Below are 23,821 nucleotides of genomic sequence, written 5' to 3' on the forward strand. Positions count from 1 at the left end.
CCTGGCACTCTATGATTTGTTGCAGTAGTAGTGTTTATCTAAGGAACTACGTTATGTAGGCACAGGAAAATGAATGCTGAGTTCTGGGAACAAAGGCTGGGGAGGGATTTCCAAACAAATGTCACCTTCTACTCATTTCAACAAGTGCGATAGTTAAGAAATCTGCCTCACTGTCATCACATTTCTGGGCCTCTAGGACTTGTTACAGAGGACCTAACCAAGACCTTGGTATTCAGGCTGTCCTGTCTAACTATATTTAGAGTAACTGACCATCCATACATACCTATATCACTTCCCATCTCTGCTCGCTCATGCAGAGAATATTCCACCCCTCCTTCAAATCAAGGGATGAGCCCCTAGAGGACAGCCAGTGAGTTCTGAATTCTCTGAGGAGCCACCCCTGACTACGACTGCCCCTCTCTGTCAATCACAGAGCACTTCCAGTGACATCATGGCTGTTTTCAGTATTATGTTGTTGCTTTAGGCAGCATGAAATTGACAAGGAATGGCACAGAGAAGAGCTGAAAGGGCACTTCTGCTTTTGTGATGCATCTGACACCTGTAGTTACAAGAAAGAAAACAGCTTTCATCAGCATATTGCTGGGTGATTTAGAAGGTGAATGAGTATTTAGAAATGGTTTTTTAAATGTAATAGCAGAATAGAATCTAAACTGCTACTCTGTACTTGCACCCTAAGAATATCTTCCTAAGTGGAAGAAATCCGGTCAGGTATTTTCTCAGAAATCTTTGGATAAAAAGTTGGACTTCAGTGAAAACCCAATCTAGATCTCAGAACTTTTTGGTCTATGAGATGGGGGTCTTACCAGCTCTGAATTTAATGGAATATACCTTTTCTTTAAACTGGATCTTAATATTTTTTTAAACTTTAGGTATAGGGGTACATGCGAAGGTTTGCTGCATAGGTAAACATGTGTTATGGGGATTCGTTGTACATACTACTATTTCATCACCCAGGTATGAAGCCCAGTACCCAATATTTTTCCTGATCTTCTCCCTTTTCCTACCCTCTTCCTTCAAGTAGACCCCAGTGTCTCTTGTTTCCTTCTTCGTGTTCATAAGTTCTTACCATTTAGTTCCCACTTGTGAGAACATGAAGTATTTGGTTTTCTGTTCCTGAGTTAGTTTGCTAAGGATAATAGCAGAATAGGCCTTTTGTTCTTAGGTTATATGCTTATTTGTATTTCTTCTATCCAAGTAATCATATTATAGACTGAAAAACTAGTGTCCAAAGTGAAACAGAAAGAAGATACCCTCGTCTCTTCTTGGGGGAACTTTTCCTATGGGTGAACAAACAAATCGACCTAAATTCAAGTTGTTATTACTGTAATATTCAGAGCAACTCTGACAAGCCATAGCAAATGAGGGGATGTAAGCCTAAATAAAGTCAGTTGTTTTGATAACTGAAGTAGTTTTAACACTAAGTGGACAGATTACAAAAATGGGAAGCAATTGATTGTACTATGCTGAGACATCACAAGTTTGTAAACCATCCATAATACATTGAACTTGAGCAAGGTACTGAGTCTACAGTATTCTGTGGGCGAACATGTTTGACTCTGCACCTTCCTGTAGAAGCCCAGTGTGAGTGTCATCTTGATAATGCTCTGCTGGGTGACTTTGACACTGTCATCCTGATATTTTACCTGTTGCCTGGCCATGATTTCTTCCCTATTCTCCTTTGCCCTCTTCGTGTGGAAAAACCTTTTAGTCTTTAGAAGCAAATCAAAGCCATTTTCAGGTGACACTGGTGATCCTCTCTCTCACGAGTGTTTCCTTCTATTTCAGGTTTATTATGGTGAATGCAAGGAAAGCTACTGTCAGTCTTACTCACAAGCACTGTTTTGAATACATTATCTCATTTAATCTTGGTAACAAATGTGCTATGTGATCTTTCTTCTACCTTTAGCTCAGCCCATTCCTCTACATTCCTATGTCATTTTGTAGACTTACTATTTTAATTCTTAAATTATACTGCCCTGGGTTCATAGGTATCATTCTCTCTAGTAGGAACCTCTTACTCATCTTTTTATTCCCTGGCATGTATTTGTCTATTAATTGCAGGACCAGGTAGATAACTAGAGTTGATTTCCTCTCCATCATTCCCCTTCTGGCTCCAGATCACGTCAAGTTCTCAGATGTCTTATCCACTTATGTTTTGCTAAACAGATATTAGTACTTCAGTACCCACTATGATCCCCATGTGGAAAAATTGGTAAAAAAGGTAATGTTAGGATTACACCTAAAATTGATGTAATCCCTGGTTAGCATCTCATAATACTGAAACTCTTTATTATCCTCTCAGTATACCATGGTATTGACAGCACTTTGTTTTACCTTATCATTATAACATCATCTGTAAGAATTTCCACTTGTGTCATTAAAAGATGATTATGACAGCTTCGCTAAGCCTCATTCATGTGAATGGAAAATTAGTGCCATAAAGAAAATTCCTAATAATTATTTTCCGGGACGTGTTGGTACTTTTCAAACTTAAACTCATTAAATCGATTTGAATCTCATTTGAGCAAATCCACACAAACTGAGTGTCTTATTAATGTCAGTCTCATACTACTTTTAGGAAAAGATTTAATCAGAAAATATGTTAATAAAATCCACACGCATGGTTTTAATCTCCTCACATATATGGCAATAGTGTCTATGGATCTCAATATTTCGGAAGTGATTATTACAATAACTTACAAATTATTGAATTAAATTGAATTTAATAACTATCAAAGTAATTCAAATAATAAATAGTACACCAGACACTGTGGTAGTTGATTTATATTTATTATCTTATTTACCATGATAATTTTTGTCCCAACTTTACAGATGTCATAAGTGAAGGTCAGAGAAAAGTGACTTGCTCTGGGTTACATAATGTGTGTGTAGCAAGAACCTTTTTGGGACATACTTCTGATGGACTCTAAAATCCTTATTCTTTTAACCTTGCCACACTATCCCATATTGATTCATATTTCCAGCACTGGATCCTTCCTTCTATTGTTTTTTCAATGGAAAAAAGAATATGAATAAACAAGAATATGACTCTGATATAAAAGCAAGCACTGAGTTTTCTTAAGTTCTTGTTCAAGATCTAATAATGAAGAAGGATTAAACTTTATTTATTCAACTTATCCATTATAAAACATACTTGAACAAATACATACTTCAATAATAAAAATAGACATGCAAAATGCTTTATGTAAGCCTAAATAGACAGTCAAACCTCACCACCCTGAAAATTTGTTTGGGTTCTATTTTTTCAGTGAGTCAGATTTTCCTTTTTAAGCATCAAGAGGTAGTAGCCAACATTTTGGATGGAAATCCTCTAAATATTTACCACACTTTCTCATACCTTGTCTGTATCTAATTTAATATAATGCTCTGTTGACGACATGCCTTACGTTATATAATGTTACAGAGTGGCCCTCAATGATCATTGAGGTATGAGAGATTATTGAATCCTACACTGAATTTTCCTCTTCTAGTTTCACCTTCTAGTCTTAGCCTTATCTGCCACTTTTTTTTCACCCTTTGTGCTTCTTTCTATGGCACTTCTGCTTTCCTATTTGGCTGCAAGTTGAGAAAGCTACTTTCTTAAAATTGTGTCTAAAATAAACACTCACAGTCCTTAATGAGGATCCAAAGAGTCCTTCTGTAGGCAAAATACAAGTGCTTTCCATGAATGTGTAACTCATAAGCAGTGAAATTTTTAAAAATTGTTTTACCATGAATTAAGACAGGTCAAGTTGTTGGTTTGCCTGGGAAATATTTATGGAAGATTTTGGAAACAACCGTATTGGAAAGGGCATTTGAGTAATATTAAATATAAGAGGAAGGGTTATTATCTTTCAGGCAGATAACAACCAACAAAGTCTTCTTTTTTCTCCCTCCTATATCAACAAAAATCGATAACACATTTGTAAATGAAGCAGCAAGATACTTACCTCATATGATTTTATTTAGTAACAGTTGATAAATATCTGGGATTATTAAAAGAAAAATGAACTGTGTTTAGACAAACTATAAAACCTATTCAAAGGGGCATAAATCTGGAAACTTCCTAAAGGAGTGTGATTAACCTGATATCTATGTAGAAGGGACCAGGCCTGCTGGTACCAGTGAGGCACATGGAAATACATCATTCAGTTTGGTCAACAGATTAGTCACATTCAAAAATTATAATTAAGCTGAACAGGATGAGGCCTCAGGATCAGGTGTGGCCTTGGTGAGACAAAATTAATTGCTAATACTCTATATAATCATATACTTTTCATATATGAAAACTTAGTAAGCTGTATATACTTTATTTTACATATGGGTGCAAGTTATCTCTAAGCAACCATTTTGTTTTCCATATAAGATCGCCAGTGTATGAGTTGGTGTATCCCTAGCTGGTATAACAAATGGACCAGAAATATACAATTGCTTAACTAAAACAAACATTTAGATCTTGAACTACGTTCCTGTAAGCACTGGGGGTTCTTGATTAGGCAGCTGTCCCTCATGCGGTGATTCAGGGAGCCTAGTACCTTGCATTTTGTGGCGCTGCCTGCTCTTGAGGCCTCATCCTTTTTGTCCAAAGAGAACATGGACAGGGCACACAGCTACTTACAACACTTATTTTAGAAATAGGACACATCTCATCTCCTTGCACTCCAATGATTAGAAACAAGACATGTGGTTACTTCAAATGCAAGAGGTGCTGGGAAATGGCGTCTGGTTGTGTACAAGTTAAAAAAGAGGAATTTGGCACTCTCAGGTGTATTATATGTTAAATTACTACAGGAAGTATCCCTCATAGAGAACTATCAAACCAACAAGTTTGGTAGAAATTGTACCATTGTGTGGATAAAACAGCTATATTAATGAACACCTTAAAAAATGTGTATGCAATGTCTGATTACACTTTTGTCTATGAGTCAAACCCTAAACATGAACTTTAAGACAATGCCCTTGTTTTTTTTTACCATCATCTTTCTTTCCCTGGTGACTATTTTTTGGTTAAATTCTAAACGGGTGAATATGACAAGAGGCAACTATAGACGAGATGTTCCTGAAGTGTTATATCTAATATCCAAACACCAAGAATGTATATTTCTGAGCTGAAACAATATTTGCATTCCTTTTCACTATTTACTTGTTAAATCTTAGATTATTAAAGGAGAGCTGTTAAATGTCTCCACACTAATATGTTTTGAAAATGATAAACAAAGCCCATTTATCAGCTTTGTCAATTTATCACTTTTTGAAGGTGACAAAAGCACTAATAAAGCAACAGTCAATATGTGATAAACTTTAGCTATGTGTATAAAAATTGTCTCCATAAGTCACTATCATTGCTTCATAGATGGGTAAGATACACATGTTGCCACCATTGTCTCTTTAAAATATCTTCACTCTTAGAGTTTATAATATAGAATATTTTTAAGGGCAAAACTGTTTCATTATGAAATTTACTTAATGCTAATGTAACACTATTTCTGGGTTGCAAGTGTTCAATATTCCAGTGAATTTGTGGATTAAATATGTACACACAAATATGTGTCTAATACATCTTTCCATATGTATATATATGTGTATAATACAACTGTCCATATGTATTATACATACATATGGACATATACATTATACATATGGACAGATGTACCTATATGCATCCATCTAGATATATATACACAAATTATGGAGACAACATATATATGGAGATGCACATACATATGGAGACAGTTGGTAGAGAGATAGAGACATAGAATCAATGCTCTCTAAAGGTTTTAAACAATGAATATGATCCCACTAGGTTAAACAAATCAAGCATCAACCAAGCTGATTACAGAAGAAAAGTTAAGAATTTTATTTTTCTAAAATAGAACTGTGTTTTTTTTTAGACTTTGATATTTGCTATAAGCCTGACCTTGGATGAATTTTTAATCTTACTAATCTGTTTGTTCACCTCCCAAGTAGACATAATAACCTATTTTACATAGGAATGTTGAAATGATCATCTAAGATATGAACATCAAATGCCTATAGATTGCATTCTTGGTGTTGCATACTCATCAATTTCTTCCTCATTCCTTTTGTATCATTCTAGATTTAAAATATCACCCTCTCCACAATCAGTACCACCATTCTTGTCCCTACAAGACTGTTAACGAAGACTTTTAATTCAACTGACTTATTTTACTTTTTCCTCAAGTTAATTTTTTGGTTAAACTTTCACATAAAAAACTATAGCAAGGTATAAATAATACTTCTTGCTCTGACTAAAAATAATTCTGACACTTTATATCCTCTTTGAAAATTTCAGTCCAATGTGGTGTGAAATTCTGGGCTGAAAAATCTGCATTTCTGGTGAAAATACTTATTTAACTTAGTGGCACAGATAATATGGAAGGTGGGAAATAATTCTATTTTATGATTTTTATGACAAAAATTGTCTAAAAGCGGAAGGAAATCAAGCATTCTTCAGTTTGTAGAAGACTCTAAATTCTCCCAGATAGTGAAATATCCATCCCCACCCATTAGAAAGATAAACTAATATATTTTGTATGCATATCTATTCCGTTCATATGAATTCAGGAGGAATAGTCCTGCCCTCTCACAAAATGATGCTTTATCAAAGAGAAAAGACTCAATTGAATAAATCATGAGCTTGACCGGAAATAAACTCTTGTGATTTTATAATCTAACACTTATTTTGTAATTAGTGAGGATAAACATAAGGGCTTATATCTTTGAAGATAAATATAATGATTCTGCTCCTCTGTAAATAAGTATAAAATTACAAGGCATATATATACATTTACAGGATACTAGAATTACTTTCTTGTCTTTGGCTTGTCCATTTAACTTTTTAAAGCAGATTGGGCTGAAAGTATGAATTAAGGACTTAAACATAAAACCTAAAAACATAAAACCTTAGAAGAAAACCTAGGCAATACCATTCAGGACATAGGCATAGGCAAAGACTTCATGACTAAAACACTGAAAGCAATGGCAACAAAAGCCAAAATTAACAAAAGGGATCTAATTAAAGAGCTTCTGTACAGCAAAATAAACTATCATCAGAGTGAAAAGGCAACCTACAGGATGGGAGAACATTTTTGCAATCTGTCCATCTGACAAAGGGCTAATATCCAGAATCTACAAGGAACTTAAACAAAGTTACAAGAAGAAAAACCATCAACAAGTGGGCAAAGGATATGAACATACACTTCTCAAAAGAAGACATTTATGCAGCCAACAAACATATAAAAAAAGCTCATCATCACTGGTCATTACAGAACTGCAAAACAAAACCTCAATCAGATACCATTTCACACCAGTTAGAATGGCAATCATTAAAAAGCCAGAAACAACAGATGTTGGAGAGGATGTGGAGAAATAGGAATGCTTTTACACTGTCCGTGGGAGTGTTAGTTCAGCCATTGTGTAAGACAGTGAGGCAATTACTCAAGGATCTAGAACCAGCAATGGCATTTGACCCAGCAATCCCATTACTGGGTATATATCCAAAGGATTATAAATCATTTACTATAAAGACACATGCACATGTATGTTTATTGCAGCACTATTCACAATAGCAAAGACTTGGAACCAACCAAATGCCCATCAATGACAGACTGGTTAAAGAAGTTGTGGTACCTATACACCATGGTATACTATGCAGTCATAAAAAAGGATGAGTTCATGTCCTTTGCAAGGACATAGATGAAGCTGGAAAACATCATTATCAGCAAACTAACATGGGAACAGAAAACCAAACACCACACATTCTCACTCCTAAGTGGGAGTTGAACAATGAGAACACATGGACACGGGGGGAACATTACACATAAGGGCCTGTTGTGAAGGTGGGCGACTAGGGGAGGAATAGCATTAGGAGAAATATCTAATGTAGATGACAGGTTGATGGGTGCAGCAAACCACCATGGGAAGCGTATAGCTATGTAACAAGCCTGCACATTCTGGACATGTATCCCAGAATTTAAAGTATAATTAAAAAAAAAGTACGATCAGTCTTAAAGCAATAGTCACTGAGTTTTATGGGTGCTTCATCAGACTTGTAATATAAATTTTGTTTAAACTAAATAAATTGCTAATTTTGTAGTTTAATATGGTCAAATATTGGCTCTCTAAACCTTTACAAAACATAGCTCTTCTGAAATCAAAATAAAATATAATAGTGGTAAAATTATAAAACCCAAATAATTTAGATATATCAAACTTGAGGTATAACCAATCTTCTTTTTGCAGTGTTTTAACTGTCAATGAACTTTTTGGAAAAAATAAATCTCTAATATGAAGTAAGCAGTAGAGTGTCAGTGCCTTAGGAAAACTAGTCCTCTATACAAATGGAATTTTAGCAACTGTTATAAACAAATTAAGAGTAATTTAAAATATATAAATATCATTTAGTTCCAAGAGTATGCCAATCAAATAAACCTAATTAATACTATATTAAATATATTCTCCAAATAAATGCACTGTGTATTTTACAAACCATTTTATTATAAAAACAGTTTACGAGAGATACTTACATTGAATTTTTAACAAAGGTTGTTTTTTAATTTTAGAAAAATATTTTTCAAACACCTGTTTCCCACCTCCTTATTAAAATCTTTTGGAACAATCTCAGTAACATTATTGGGCAAATTGTGAATTTCTTATATAAGGACATGGCACATCTATTCAAATGAAAAGGCTATGTGACCGTAAGAAAATACCTTAATATATTTACCAAAAATGTGAGAAAGACATAGAAAGTCTTCCTGAGATTTATAGGCAGAGATCAAAGAGAACAGTGGTTACTACAGTGCTCGGATTTGTAGAGATAGGGGCAGGCTACTGCCTGCTTAGAGGAGAAAACGCTGCAAAGTGTTCATATCATAAGACTTGGAATTGGATAAATCCGTGTTTGAACATGGGCTCTGCATTTACTAGCTATTTAATGACAGGCACATTTAACCTACATATATCCACTGTATTATCTGATAAATAGGGCTGATAATTGTATGTAATAATAGTTCTCAGGTGCTTATAGAGATCAAAATAGATGATATATGCAAATTGCCTTGCACAGTGCCTGGCAAACAATCAAAAACATTAATCCTCCTTAGAATTACTTAGGAGAGGGTTTATAAAACAAATACAACTAGTCTGGAGAACATTAGTGTTGTGCTTGGATAAGACAGACCTAAGTACCGAATCCATACCTCCATTTAATTCACCCACCTCCTCAGTAGGAGAAGGATTTTATTTTCCTCAGTGGGATCAGCCGTTGGATAGTCTTTTTTCTCCCACTTTTCCCATCCCTTTCCCCAAATCCCACCAGCTTTCTGATCCCTTCGTATGAGTTTTCTACTGCTACATCACAAATCACAACAAACTTGACACCTAAAAACAATACATATTTATAATGTTACAGTGTCCATAGGTCAGGATTCTAGGCACAGCCTTGCTGGGCTCTCTGCTCAGGGCCTCACAAAGTTGTTATCAAGTCATGACTGGGCTGTGATCTCCTCTGAGACTCAGGGTCCTCATCAAAACTCACTGGTGTTGGGAGAATTAAGTTCCCTGTGGTTGCAGACTGAGGTCCCAAGTCCCATGCAGTTTATAACATAGCTGTTTGTTTTCTTCACAGCCAGCAGTAGAATATTGCTTCTATTTTGAGCCCTTTTTCTGGGGGAGGGCTGATCATCTTTTAAATAGTGCACTTGATCAGCTCAGTTCACCCAGGAGAACTAGCCTTCTGATTAACTCAAAGTCAATGGCTTTGGGACCATGGTGACATCTTCAAAATCCCCTCATCTAACCATGGGAGTGATATGTCTCATATTCACAGGTCCTGTCTATATTGAAAAGAGAGGCTTATACTGGGCATTTATGCCAAAGGGTTATAATTTTGGATACTACATTAGAATTTTGCCTTCCATACCTCGAATCTATTTCAACTAAATAAAGGGCGTTTCATTTGGCAATATGGATAAGATTTTAATGCTAAGGCTCAATAAAGGCAGTAACATGATATGATCAAGATGCAACTTAGGTATCATCAGTTAATACATTCTGAACAGAGCCTCCTATTCGGTATTAGAAATTGAATAATAAGGGAAAGAAGTTGGTCTGGAGATAACTGTTTAATATTTCCAGTGTGAAAAGAGAGACAGAAAAAGAAACCTTGCCTCTTGTCCAAATGAAGAAAAATTTCAAATACCTACTGCAAATTTATTAGGAGTCCATCAAGTTTACCTTCCAATGCCTTGGGGCTGAGAGAGCTGAACATTAGGGGTCTCGATCAAGCAGCTGGTAAAAAAAAATACATAATTACAAACATTTTCTTTTTTCTAAAATATAATTCTTACAGCTCTCCAAAAGAAAAAGTTTCATTAAAATGAGGCATCGCTGCATTTATTCATGGATTCTTATATTTGTTCAAAAACCTTAGTCAGTTTTAGTCTTTCATATACAAGAAACTAGACATAGTACGCAGCTTTATACCTTTGTTGATAAAAAGAGTATAATTCATAACCTCTTTCCTCAAACAGGTACACTTAAGCAAAATTTGAGAAGAGACAATATGCAAACTTTTAAATGTGAGCAACTTTTAAAAAAAGCCTTCAGATGGTAAGCAGTGCTGTTAAGCCTTTGGCATAGCTGTGTGGTAGGAGAGAGAAACAGAGTGGGAATGAAACTGATCATTACTTAATAGATTCAATAAAAATAGAATACAAGAAATAGAATTAAATCATATCTAAGCAAATTTCAAACTTAGACGTTCATCTCATATACGCTATTAAACATTTTTAACTTTTCTTATGCATTAAGAGAACTAACACCATAAGGGGAAATAAGCACTTTGTAGCCAGAAAGATTTACTATGGGATTCTTGAGGTCGCACTAGCAAATCTGCAAAGCAAGGATATATGTACCCAGTTTGCAGGATTGAGGTTATAAGAAACACACACACACACACACGCAGTACACAATACACTATACAGTGCATAGCACATGAAAGAGCTATGATAACTGATGTAATTATGAGTCTTTATATTGCCGTTGGCATGTATAGATTGTTTTAAGCAAGAATATGATGGAACAGGCATCCCCTGTAACCTGTCATGAAATACTGAGGAATGTGGTAACTGCAAAATCATTGAGTAAATCAAGGGAGAAGAAGGTGCATGTTAATTACTTGGTTTAAAGACCATTATAATGTTATTTAATGACACAAATAAGGCTTCCTAGGAAAACGAAAGCCAATTCTGCTTGAGTAAATACCTTATTTATTTATACATCCCCATATCCTAAAAAAAAGATAATAAATCAGGAAAAAAGCATAAAGAGATACATTAAACATAAGGCTAGTATTTGTGCTGCAAACGAAATTTGTATTTAGCATTGGCCTTCTTGGCAGCCAAAAACAATGGAAGAAAATAATACATTTTAAGAAATGAAAACTTTTTATGGACTTTATTCAGATAGTATTATCTCCTATTTTTATTTATATGTTAGTGTATTGCTAAAGGTATTTTCATTTTTTGTGGTCTCTATGAAGGACTATTAATTTCAGCATAATATTAAAATACAACTCACTGAAGGAGATTTGTTCAGTGAATGAGGCCTTCTCTTGTGGAAACAATCTTTTTCCTTCATGTTATACCTCTGTTTTTAAAATTCAGCAACAAAGAGCCATTCAAAGTAGTCAAAGCAATTTAAAGTTTTAGCCAATAGATGAGAAAATACACATACAATGAAAATCAACATTATACAGATACCATTTGCAGCTGTTGGTTCTGTACAGGTTCCCATGTACAAAAGATTTGCCTACAATCTCAGAGTCAAGAAAATTCGGTTCAAATCCAGCTATGCTAAAGTGAGTGTAGGCTGATCACTTATTGGATAGTTACTTAACAGCCTTTAAATGAAGAAATTGTACTATATTGATGTCAATGCCGGCAACAAGGCCTAGCACAGAGGATATACTCCACAAATATGTTTAAGAATGGATACTATCCTCTGTGGTGACAGTGATCTTATTTAACCAGTTTGGTGGCTAAGAAGAGTTAGTTGATACAAATATTTGGTATTTATTGATTAGAAAAGGGGAGGTGGTAACAACAAAAGCCCAAAGCATGTATCAGGGTTTCTCAACCTAGGCACGCTTAATATTTTGAATCAGATAACTCTTTGTTGTGGGGGGCTGTCCGTGCATTGCAGAACACTCAGCAGCATCACTGGCTTCTGCCCACTAGATGCTAGTGACATCTCAAGTTGTGACAACCAAAAATATCTACAAACATTTTGACCCCATTTGAGAAACACAGGCATATACAAACTTGTGTGTGTGTGTGTGTGTGTGGTGTACAGAGATGACAGATAATAGCTTTGTTGCATATTATTTGCTTTTATTGTACTTTGAATATGTGAGATCAATTATTTTCAATTATTAATTTTATGTTCTTTCATGGCATAATAGATAATTAGCACAATTAGCCCAATGGTCACTTATTTTGCACATAGCATGAATACAGTCTTAGCATGAATATAGCCTAAAAGAATCGAGTGTTTTCCAAAATTATAACTAATGTATTTCATTGCATTGCTTATGGTTCTTGATAAAATCATGCAAACATAAGCAGTCTGATGTTATTTTTTTGTTTACAGTATTACTGTGTTGTTTTGGTTAACAGAATGAAAAACAGCACTGTAATACTACAAGTAAAAATGTTTTATTCTTAGTTTGTTTCATCAATAAAAGCTGACATTTTTGCAAGAAAGATGTTATACTATTGAAATTAACTTTTAGTCAATTGTAAATAATTGTATTATATCGGTATGTTATCATGAAGATTAGAAATCATTTCCTACAGAATCATGTTTTTGCTTCCTCAGCACTGTTTCAATTGAAAGGAATTTGAATGAAGTGCATCTCATTACTAACATAAAGTAGATGGAGCTTGAATAATTTTTATATTTATTTTCCATGGATGGCTATTACATTTCTTATCCTATCTATCCAAATTTTATAAAATAAATTGTTTTAATCCATTCTTTGGAGAGGAGCAATGAATTTATTTTTGCAAAAGCTATGCATCTGAATATATTGCAATATGCATAAAGCTCTGTTAACACAGTTATTTATATAAAAAGTGTAGCTGCCTTACCTTTTATTTAATTTTCATATTTTATTTACTTTCTGACTGGTTCTTCTCTTTGTATTTTTATTTACATACCAAAAATGTCTTTTCAGATAAGTCATCTAAAACTTTGATGTACTATATAATTTAAAACTCTATAAAATGTTTTATGTATTGTATAGATTTCTATGAATTTTTAGAATTTTGGAACTATTTCATTAATGATTCCTATATAATAACACCATATTTCTTAAACATGATGATAAATAGAGTATTGTCTTTTGTCTGAGATCATGTTTAGGAAGAATTACAGAACTTAAGCTCAGTCTGTTTCAAATAGAAAAAAAAATCTCTGGCTATTTTTAAAGGTTGTTATTTTTTCTTAAAATATTATGAACTTCACATAATATGAACATCTTAATCCTTAGAGAATTTGGTACGTTTGCTGTAACCTTATAAAAAAAGATCTGTATTTTTTCTTCTCAAATGTTGGAAACAATAAAAGTTGCCCTTGTGTGTTTCATAAACCGTAACAGGAATCACTCACCAGCAAAGTAATAAGCACACGGTGTGTCAATTCAAAGACGTCCAGTTTTAGAAATATAAACTTAACCCTCTTCCCCTCCCTTTTTTTTGTATTTAGCTTTTGTAAGCATGGTTTGTATTTGCATAACCCACCATTCATATTCTTGTGAGTTCATGATATAAATAATTTGAAAAATTTCATTCAGTTCCCCAAATTATTCTAGTCATTATGGATGATTCATGAGAGGATTAATCTCTTGGATGTGACATAAAACTAGAGAGGAAAGACACTACCTATCATATCATTTGCAGTTAAGAACATGCTGCATATCTTTAAGCTTTACTTAAAGTGCTTATAGTAATTGGGTGTGCATGCCTTAGCTCCGTTAAAACCCAAACAGCAATATGGGAGAGTGTGGTTTGTTTTTTAAATGTGCAAGGAAGGAAAATTAGTGAAATCTGTTTAAGTCACAAAACTGCCTCATTCAGGACCCAATTCAGCAGCATGGAAAAAGTAACTCAAGTTAACTGTACTCTTAGCATATGTCTAAGCTCACAAATTTCAATTCACTTCACATTTCTTTCTTCTCCCATGGATCTGCCTCCAAAGAAAAGAGATACAAAGATGGCAAATTGGATCAACAATTCACTAACCCTAGATTATATTAAGGTTTTCAGAATAAAAATGTGTCCAGTTGCAGGCCAAATTCTTTTATGTGTTGAAGTGGCAATCCTCATCGAGAACTGTTTACATTTCATTATGGGACTTCCTCTTTTTTCCCTCTTCACCCTTTACTCCTGCCACTGCCATACATGATTACATACATGCATATGGAGTTAAGGGTATAATGTATTTTGATTTTATCCATGCAAGTAAAATTTGGTGGGAGAAACGAAACTAAGCTAATGAACAAAAGATTTTGGAATTATACAGAGACTGTGGTTTAGTGACCTAAATTGCACCATAATCCTTTAAAGGATTACAGTATTTGGATAGAAAAAAAAGATTTATCTTTCTATAATGGCATCTCTGTTTAAGAGGATATTATTGGATATGAGCTGCATGGTAGCAGCAGATATTTTTCTCCATGTCTTTCAGCAATTCAGAATAGTTCTCAGATCCATCTGAGAAGTAGCACTGAAGAATTAGTCCTCATTTATAATCAAACATTCTTGAATAACATTTTCTTCCAATTTTTGTTTTAAAGGTCTAACATTTGATCGTATGTTTTCTTTAGTTAACTTTCTATATTATATGGCAATCTCTGCATGTTATTTTTTTCAAAGATAAAAAGAAAAAAAAAGCATGTTCAAAAATGTAGAAGTTATTTTTGCAGTAACGTATGTCATGATTTTTAAACATTCAGGCCTTTAAACTTTTTTTATAGTGTATGTTCTTGCCAATCCCAGCACAGTTCTTCAAAGTAAAATATTTGGCAGTGAATTCATATTAACAGATGGAACAAGAAATTAACACGTTTTTGCTTCGCTAATTCACAGTTCTTTTAATACGCTAATTCTAAATCACCTGTTCTGACTTTGACAGGCTACAGACACCTGTTTGGGGTAATATTCCACAGCTAATTATTACATGAGAAATTCAGTTTCCAACAAAAGGGTTTCTGTGTGAAATTGCCATTGTAGTTAACAAATTAGTAATATCAACTACATACAAATATATTTCTGATGTCTTAATTTAAATACAGCTAAAGTACTACTCATCTATAACTAAAGAATGGTATATAAAAACTAAGACTGCCCTCTTAGTGTTTGAATTCTGTCTATCACACTTTACACCATGGTTGCACTGATCAAGTCAGAATGTTCTTCCCAGTAGCAGTAATTTACTGTAATACTGTATTTTAAATGGCAGGAAAAGAGTATAGAATTTTCAAGTGGCTGGAAAAATTCCTAACTGTATGTTAAAAATGACTCAGGAGAGTTAAAAAAAATACTGACAAGATGAGAGAGAGAAAAAGAAAAACTTAGCTTGGGTAGCATAATATGGAAGACAGAACAATAAATAAACAGGAAGTCCACTGAACTATAGAGTTTGAAGTATGACGGACTTACATGAAGTCCCAAAAAGACTATTGATTTTTTTGCTCAGAGAAAAGGAAGTAAATGATGCCAGAAATTTTATGGATAGAAAATTAAATACCCTCTTCTTATAACTAAACCTCTTAACAGAGCATCTACTTCTGTTTTTCGCTAAACCCTGATTTTCTTTTTCTTCTCATATTGTTCTTAGTTATTCTGACATGGTCACTTCCCCTGTGTCACCTCGGACAACTTCCTTTAAGACGAACTCCTTTCCCTTCCTTCAGTTTCCCCCATAAAAACCATGCAACAGGAAAGTGTGGAGGCAAAGAGTGTGTGTGTGTGGGAGGATAGGTTGGTGGAACAAGAAGCAAAAATCAGAAACGTAAGGTTTTTAGATGTTTGTAACATAACGACAGATGCTGAGGTAGAGTCTATCTTTAGGTTTGCCAAAGGTTCCATTTTGTGTGTCTGTTTTTTGATTCTCTCTAATTGCTGTTCAGCTTTGTATGTGGCTTTGCTAATGTGTCTTCCGTAGCCACGTTGTCGTTTCTTTAATTAACCTTGATATCCTAATGCCCAGATAGCAGAGTTCATCAAGCAGGCACTTGGAACTTTTAAGATTCGTGCTGTTGTACTTTGATTTTTAAGAGTTATTGTGCAAAGCATATTTTTAAAATGCATTTTTATTTTGCGAGACTTAAGGTGGATGGGGAGAAAGCTTGTTTTTTTTTTGTTGTTGTTTTGTTTTGTTTTTTGTTTTTACATTTAGCCTCCAGCCTCCTTGTAATTTTGTCGTTTTTCTCCCAGTTGCTACTCTAGAAAGCACATGGTCTTTCTCTCAAACCATGCTTTATGACATTGCTATTTGCAGAAATTTAACTGGCAGCCCACCCCAGGAAGATAAAATCCTGTTTCATCCAAGTTTGGTTCCCTCCTACACCCACACCTGAAACTATATTTCTGCCAGAGCCTACATTCTGCTAAGGAAGAAACCAATCTTTTATAATACTTCGACATACGTGAATTTTATTTTATTTTTAATTAAAAAATTGCATTTCTCATCCAAAAATGCTAGATGACATTTAAAGCTAGAAAAGTGTTTCCAAATAACTCACCTTTACAATTAACTCTTATCAGGACTAGACAGTTATTTCACTGCACTGGGGCAAACACATGGCTGGGACAAGGCTGGGCAGTGAAGGGCCTCCATGACCATTGCCACTCAAACTCTTGGAAGCACGTTATACCACAGGATTTGCTCAGGGCTCAAAGTTTGGAAGGGAGTTACTGGTACATAATTGGAATGATATCAACTTTTATTTTCAGTTAATAAGATACTCAAAGATAAATGAAACTTCCTGGTTTTTAAGGGAGAAAAAAAAAAGACTCTTAGGAAGCTTATACATCTCTTAAGTTTTCCCTGAAAATATTTTTAGACATACATTTGCCTAAAACAACTTGAATGAATTAGATCTAGATGATAATGGAAAATATTCAAGGTTTAACACTGAAAGGATAATGACCTTGCAAAAGTGTGTTTGGCATTTATATTCAATGTGAAATTCTTAAGAAAATTGCTCAAGATAATGAATGACATTACAATGCAATTTCACTCATCTGTCCTCAGTTAAAACACTTTGACAAATCAATTCATTAATAAGTAAATCTAATATCTCTGCACTATCCTGTCTTAAATATGCTCCTTATGTATAATGCATGACGAAATTATGTAATTTTCCTATGGACTGATATATATGTACATATCTTCATTTTTATTTTATGTATACACATACACATACATACGCATACATTTTAGGGAGCCTATTTAATCCTTCAAAGAGGTTTGCAGATATTAATGAGTTCTTGGGGCAACAATTATATTTCACTTAACACTTTTCTGAGCAAGTAGAATTTTAACATATCAGACTTATAAAAAAAGGAAATATTTATTTTATGTAACTAGCCGATGCCATTAACTGATAATTACCATTTATAGCATTATACATATTTTAAAATAGTTACCTATACATATAACACTGTGATACTATATTTAGAGTTTTATATATAGAATACATTTTAGAAGGAATTAGGTAGCTTTCATTAAAAAAATGTAATTTGCTTAATTTATCCTAGGCCAATTCTATTAATATGTCATGTTAGAATCATGACATTGTTATAATAACAGTAGCTTACTTTGATATACATGTGGCTTCCAAACACAGCTAAACACAAGAATTGCTGGGATAATTTTTGAAAAATATAGATACCAGAATACTTACTACATTTCCAGGGGGTGGGACACAGATGTCTGTATTTTATAAAAACTCCCAGGTACTCCTGTGCAGGATGGAAAAAAAAAATGCTATCTTTGCATAGTTTCTACAAGCCAGAAACAACAGTTACAGAATAATACTAATAACTAATATAGAAACAATGCCACCAATAAGAACACCACTAAAATCTACTCTCCAACATTTTTAACCTAAAAAATGACTAGTTATGTTATATATTCCTGAATCACTTTAATCCCTTAAGAAATAAATATATATTAAATATTTCTTTAGTCCTGGTGCAGTAGCTCACACCTGTAATCCCAGCACTTTGGAAGGCTGAGGCAGGTGGATCATCTGAAGTCAGGGGTTCAAGACCAGCCTGGCAAACATGGTGAAACCCCATCTCTACTAAAAATGTAAAAAATTAGCCAGCCATAGTGGTGTATGCCTGTAGACCCAGCTATTTGGGAGACTGAGGCAGGAGAATCGCTTGAACCTGGGAGGTGGAGGTTGCAGTGAGCCGAGATAGTACCATTGCACTTCAGCCTGGGAGACAAGCAAAATTCTGTCTCAAAAAAATAAAAATAAACATATTTGTAAGTATAAAATACTTTTTAACTCAAATTGTTCCAGATGGGGCATTATTTAAGAAAATCAGACTTTCCTTCTAGTTTAGGTAGGAAATCAACCAACCAACCAACCAACCAATCATCATCAAACTTTGCTGCATAAATGCCATCCTCAGACAAGCAGCATTGACAACCGCTAAGCTTTGTTAGAAATGCTGAATTCCAGGCCACCCTGGACCCACTGAATCGGAGTCTGTATTCTAAGATTCTTAGGCAATTTGAATATGCAACAAAGTTTGAGAAGAACTCTCCAGCACTTGTGTGTGCCCACCTCCAAGCTAGGTACTAGAGTACCCAGAAAAATACAGATGTGCAGAGATTTATCTTTGCCTGGCAGACTCTTGCTATTTTAACAAAAAATAAAAATAAAAAAATAGTATATAATTTTGGAGTCTTTCATCTGAATTTGCATTTGAGTCAAAGTAATAATTCAGGTTACTATCTTTGATCCATAACATGAGATTCTCTGATCAATTCTGTCTCCAAATATGTAATTTCACTGTATCAAAAAATTTGATGTTCAACTTTCAAAATGTAGCTAGAATCTCACCATTATTTTTCAGCCTATATTATAGTAAATCACTTCCTAATTGGTCCCTGTTGCTATGCTTACACCTCTTATACTATATTTTCCAAAGTAGTCAAGCTCAGTGACTAAAAAATTGCTCATAAAATACAGTACATGCTTTTGAGAAATAAATACATGAATAAGAAATAGGGAGGTATATAGTGCACAAAATAAATCCCTTGGGAGTTGAAGGGTGATTTCAGTGGCATGAATAGAAGAAAGAAGACTTGTTTTGAGAAGTAGGTAATATGGTGTTGACATTTTCACAAGGTTAAATAGCAAGCTTTAGGGTTGAAATATCTAGAGTATTATGTGTGAAACAGTGGGCGTATCTGTGGAATTGACAGTTCATTAGAAAAACATCTAGTGAGTAGCTCTTGATGGCTTTACCTCCTAAACTAAGGAAAGCACATAGCAATTGCTTGTATAATTTCTTCTTATTATTATTATTATTGTTGTTGCTATCAACACCTTTATCACTATTATGACACTTAAAATTCTCCATAAAACTTTCTTTTTCTTTTCTTTTAGACAGAGTCTTGCTGTCACCCAGGCTGGAGTGCAGTGGCATCATCTCAGTTCACTGCAACCTCCATCTCCTGGGTTTAAGCTATTCTCCTGCCTCAGCCTCCCAAGTAACTGGACTGGGACTACAGGCTCATGCTACCACCCCAGCTAGCATGTGTGTGTGTTTGTGTGTGTGTGTGTGTATTTTTTTTTTAGTAGAGACAGGGTTTCACCATGTTAGCCAGGATGGTCTCGATCTCCTGACCTCATCATCCACCTGCCTTAGCCTCCCAAAGTGCTAGAATTACAATCATAAGCCACTACACCCAGCCCATAAAACTTTCACACAATCAGAACTATGAGAGTACTAATATAAGCTGTGTAGATAACAATCCTTTCAGAGATATGGATATTATCATTTTCTGTTGATTTAAGGCTCAAATGATTTAGCATAGCAGTCTTGGCAATTTTGAATCTAAAAGCAGGAGTTTAATATCTTCTCAGAAAAAGCCATCACTTCACTTCTAGATTAAGGGCCTTTTTTTTTTTTCTTTTTTTCCAAACAGTCAATACAAGAGGCAAGAATCTTTTCCTGTATTCAAAAGTGACTTTTGTTTATTGGATGGTAAACTGCTTACAGGCAGAAGTCTTTTAATCTTCATTGCTTCAATTTCTGAGCAACAGTTTTCTTAACCCAACATGAGAATATTAAAATCGGCCTGGTTAAGATCATGATGAGGATTAAATGATAATCTAAGTTAAGTCTCAGTCTCTATGCCTAAGTAGAAAGTCAATACATATTTGTTGCCTTCTCTTTCCCCTAGCACCTAGAAAAGTATCTTGACAACATTAATGCTCCATAACTGCTTGCCAAATGAATGAATGCTGTTGAGTTTGCACTAACTAAATAATGACATTTAAAACCATTGACCAATAAGCGTTCAAGTGGTCAGGTTCCAAAAACTCCCATGCAAATATCTTCTAGTGATAAACCTCAATTGCAGACTTGAAATTTTTTCTTAATCTCTTCTAGCCCACAAATTTCTCTTCCTGTAGATTTGTGTAGTTACCTTCTTTTCCCCACAATACTCATTTATGCCATCTGTCTGTTGTCTCCGAACCCACAGTTTGTTGATTACTTGCCAGGATATGTATTTTTGATGCTCTTAGATTGATGACTCCATTTCCATTTTTATCCCTTCTACTCCTCTCTTGTGCGTACTAAAATATTTTGTTTATTGGTTCTCACTTTTTTGAGATGGGATCTCTCTCTGTTTCCCAGGCTGGAGTACAGTGATATGACCTCGGCTTACTGCAACCTCCACCTCCCAGATTTATGCAGTTCTCCCATCTCAGCCCTCTGAGTAGCTGGAATTACAGGGAGCACCACCATGCTTGGCTAATTTTTATATTTTTAGTAGAGATGGGGTTTCACCATGTTGGCCAGACTGGTCTCGAACTCCTGACCTCATATGATCCACCCACCTTGGCCTCCCAAAGTGCTGGGATGACAGGCATGAGCCACAGTACCCGCCAGGTCCCAATTTTATTTAATGCTGTTAATTTATATTTTAAATAACATAATATATTCCCATGTTCTGTGCTCTCTAACTCCTGTACTCTCTTCTGTTTATTCTTCTTTCATACCTGTTTTATGGAACTCTTTTCTGATTTGCATTATAAAAATATTTTCATCTCTTTGCCCATTTTTTCTGTTGCCCAAGGTATTATCTTCCTAATTGGATTAGAAAACTCATCTTTATAGGGCCTTTTATGTGTTCTGTGCACTTATGGTTTTCTGTAAACAAAAATAATAAATAACAGGTGGAGAGCTAAATATATAACTCATGAGGAATGGAGTATTTCAAAGAAGACGAAAAGGCTATGTCAGAAATACTATGTAGAGTATACCACGTCCGATAGAAATGTAAATGGTCTTCAGCTGTTGCATTTAATAGACTAAATTATGCTGTTTATTAATCATAAAAAGTAAACATTTCTACTTATCTACTTTTTTTCAGAAAAGTATTATAATAAATATTATTATAAGTGTGTGTGTGTGTGTGTGTGTGTGTGTGTGTGTGTGTGTGTGTGTGTGTTGTAGCACCAAACATGAAACCTCTCCTCTATCCTCATCTCTACCCGCTTTTTGGTAGGTAGAGAGGCAGATGGACTCAATGAAAGATAATTAAAACTATGCGGATGGTAACCAAAACTTAGAAGTTGCTAATACAAAAGACATGATCTGGTTAGGATTATTTAGCTGTACCAATTTCCTCTTTCCATATTTTACCTTCTGCCAGAAAAAGGAGGGGCCAGGACAGTGATGGGCTGGAGGTGGCTGCAGAACTGATTGTACACATCTCTTCTGAACTCCACGTTCTGTGACATAATGTCAGCTCAAAAGTGGAAATATTGTCAGCAGTGGAAATATTCAGAGTGGGGAAATCAGTGAATGCCACAAATCAGAACTTCCCCTCCACCCCCCCACAAGAGAGCCTATGATAAATATTTATTTGCACAGCATTCACCCAGGGCCCAGAAACTTGGGGCAAAAATATGCTGGAAGTCACTTGACTATAATTGAGAGAAAGCAGTCAGAAGTAAGACAGACCCTAGAATCTAACTTGGCTAAGCAAAGGGGGAATTCAGGGATGAACCAACAAGATGCTACTCTGGGAGAAAAGATCATATCAAAGAGTAAAAAGATGAAACTAGGCAAGGAAGCTTGGGAAAATTCTCCAGCAAAAATAGAATAACTGCATGTTCTTTGTATGGGATAGTTGCATCCCCTGGTGGGTCGGAGGGGGAAGTTGATGGATTGGGTGTTTAAAGCCCAAAAGTGAACAGGATGAGATTTTCAATAAAGTGACTTTTTAAGAGTCATGTTGCTGCAGAGCATGCAAAGCTCTGTAGCAATATGACTCTGTCAGGTAACAACTGATGTACCTGGTGAGGCTAGATTGCTGTACTTAGGTACAGCTGTTCCTAGCTGCAGCACCACATCACAGCAGCACCAGACTTTTGCCTGGGACCTAACAGCCTCCACTTCCTGTGAGGGGAATCACAGCTGCAACCCTGGATAGTCATGGGTAATCCTGAATACCTAGATGCCTACCCTGGCTCTCAGGGGCCCACTACCATTTTCCTGGTATCCTGAGCATTTTTCATGAGGGAAGATCACAGTTTCAGAAAGAAGATGGTATGAATGTAGAAAAGATGAAAAGGGCCTCAGAGAACTGGAACGAGGACACCCAAGTGTATACAAAACACATAAACACATGGTCTGATGTTAGGTCATGGAAAGTATAGGACGTTTTACATTGCAAGTGACAAAAGCTTAACTCAAACTTGTGGAAGCAAAAAATAGAATGAACTGATTTAAGTTCCTTTGCTCTCCTCTTGTCCACCAGCTTTATAAACAGTCCTGCTCTCAAAGTTGGCTCACCCAGATGTGCTCCTCCTTAGCACTCAAGCAATCAACTAACAGGAGAGCCTGCTTACTTCCAGTAACTTCCAGGGGAGAGCCCTGAGGAGGCTACTCATTGGCCTGGCTGTGATCACATGGCCTTCCCATGTGAATCAATAACTATGAGGAGATAAATAAAATTTTCTTCTGGCCTGAGATCTTCTGCCATACATGGAGAAGGGCTTGGGCCCCATAAACTGAGAGTACTTCCTCAAAGGAAGGAGTGCAAGGTAGACATAGAGAGACATCCGTTACAATTTTTAGTTTAGTTTTGTTTTTGGGACAGGGTCTTGCTCTGTCACCCAGTTTGGAGAGTAATGGCATTATCACAGTTCTCTGCAGACTCAATCTACTGGGCTCAAGCCAACCTCCCACTTCAGCCTCAAAAGTAGCTCGGACCACCGACACACACCCTGCTAATTTTTTTGTAGTGATAGGTCTCTGTGTTGCCCATGCTGGTCTTGAAGCCTTGGCCTCAAGCAATCCACCTGCCTTGGCCACAATGATCTTTCCAATGGAGTTGTAGGGGTCTTAATTGATATCCTCCATAAGTAGATGCAAGTGTTAATAATCACTCTATCTAGGGCATTCGTTCTTTTCTTCCTAATTTTCATTTTCCCCAGATTCTATGCCTTTTAAAT

At 35.3% G+C, this 23,821-nt stretch overlaps 1 protein-coding gene and 1 long non-coding RNA gene across 7 annotated transcripts in view; both read left to right on the forward strand.

Annotated features, from left to right (window-relative positions):
• ARHGAP15 (Rho GTPase activating protein 15) overlaps positions 1 to 23,821 on the forward strand; it is a 637,215-nt gene that overhangs the window by 169,125 nt on the left and 444,269 nt on the right. The window lies entirely within an intron of this gene.
• On the forward strand, positions 7,727 to 22,211 carry LOC116556881. Its single transcript, XR_004271215.1, has 2 exons — positions 7,727 to 12,388; positions 21,762 to 22,211. It is a non-coding gene; the product is annotated as an uncharacterized LOC116556881 (long non-coding RNA).

The sequence above is a fragment of the Sapajus apella genome, unplaced genomic scaffold, assembly GCF_009761245.1.
Source record: "Sapajus apella isolate SASKATOON/1434 unplaced genomic scaffold, GSC_monkey_1.0 scaffold18, whole genome shotgun sequence".
NCBI lineage: Eukaryota > Metazoa > Chordata > Mammalia > Primates > Cebidae > Sapajus > Sapajus apella.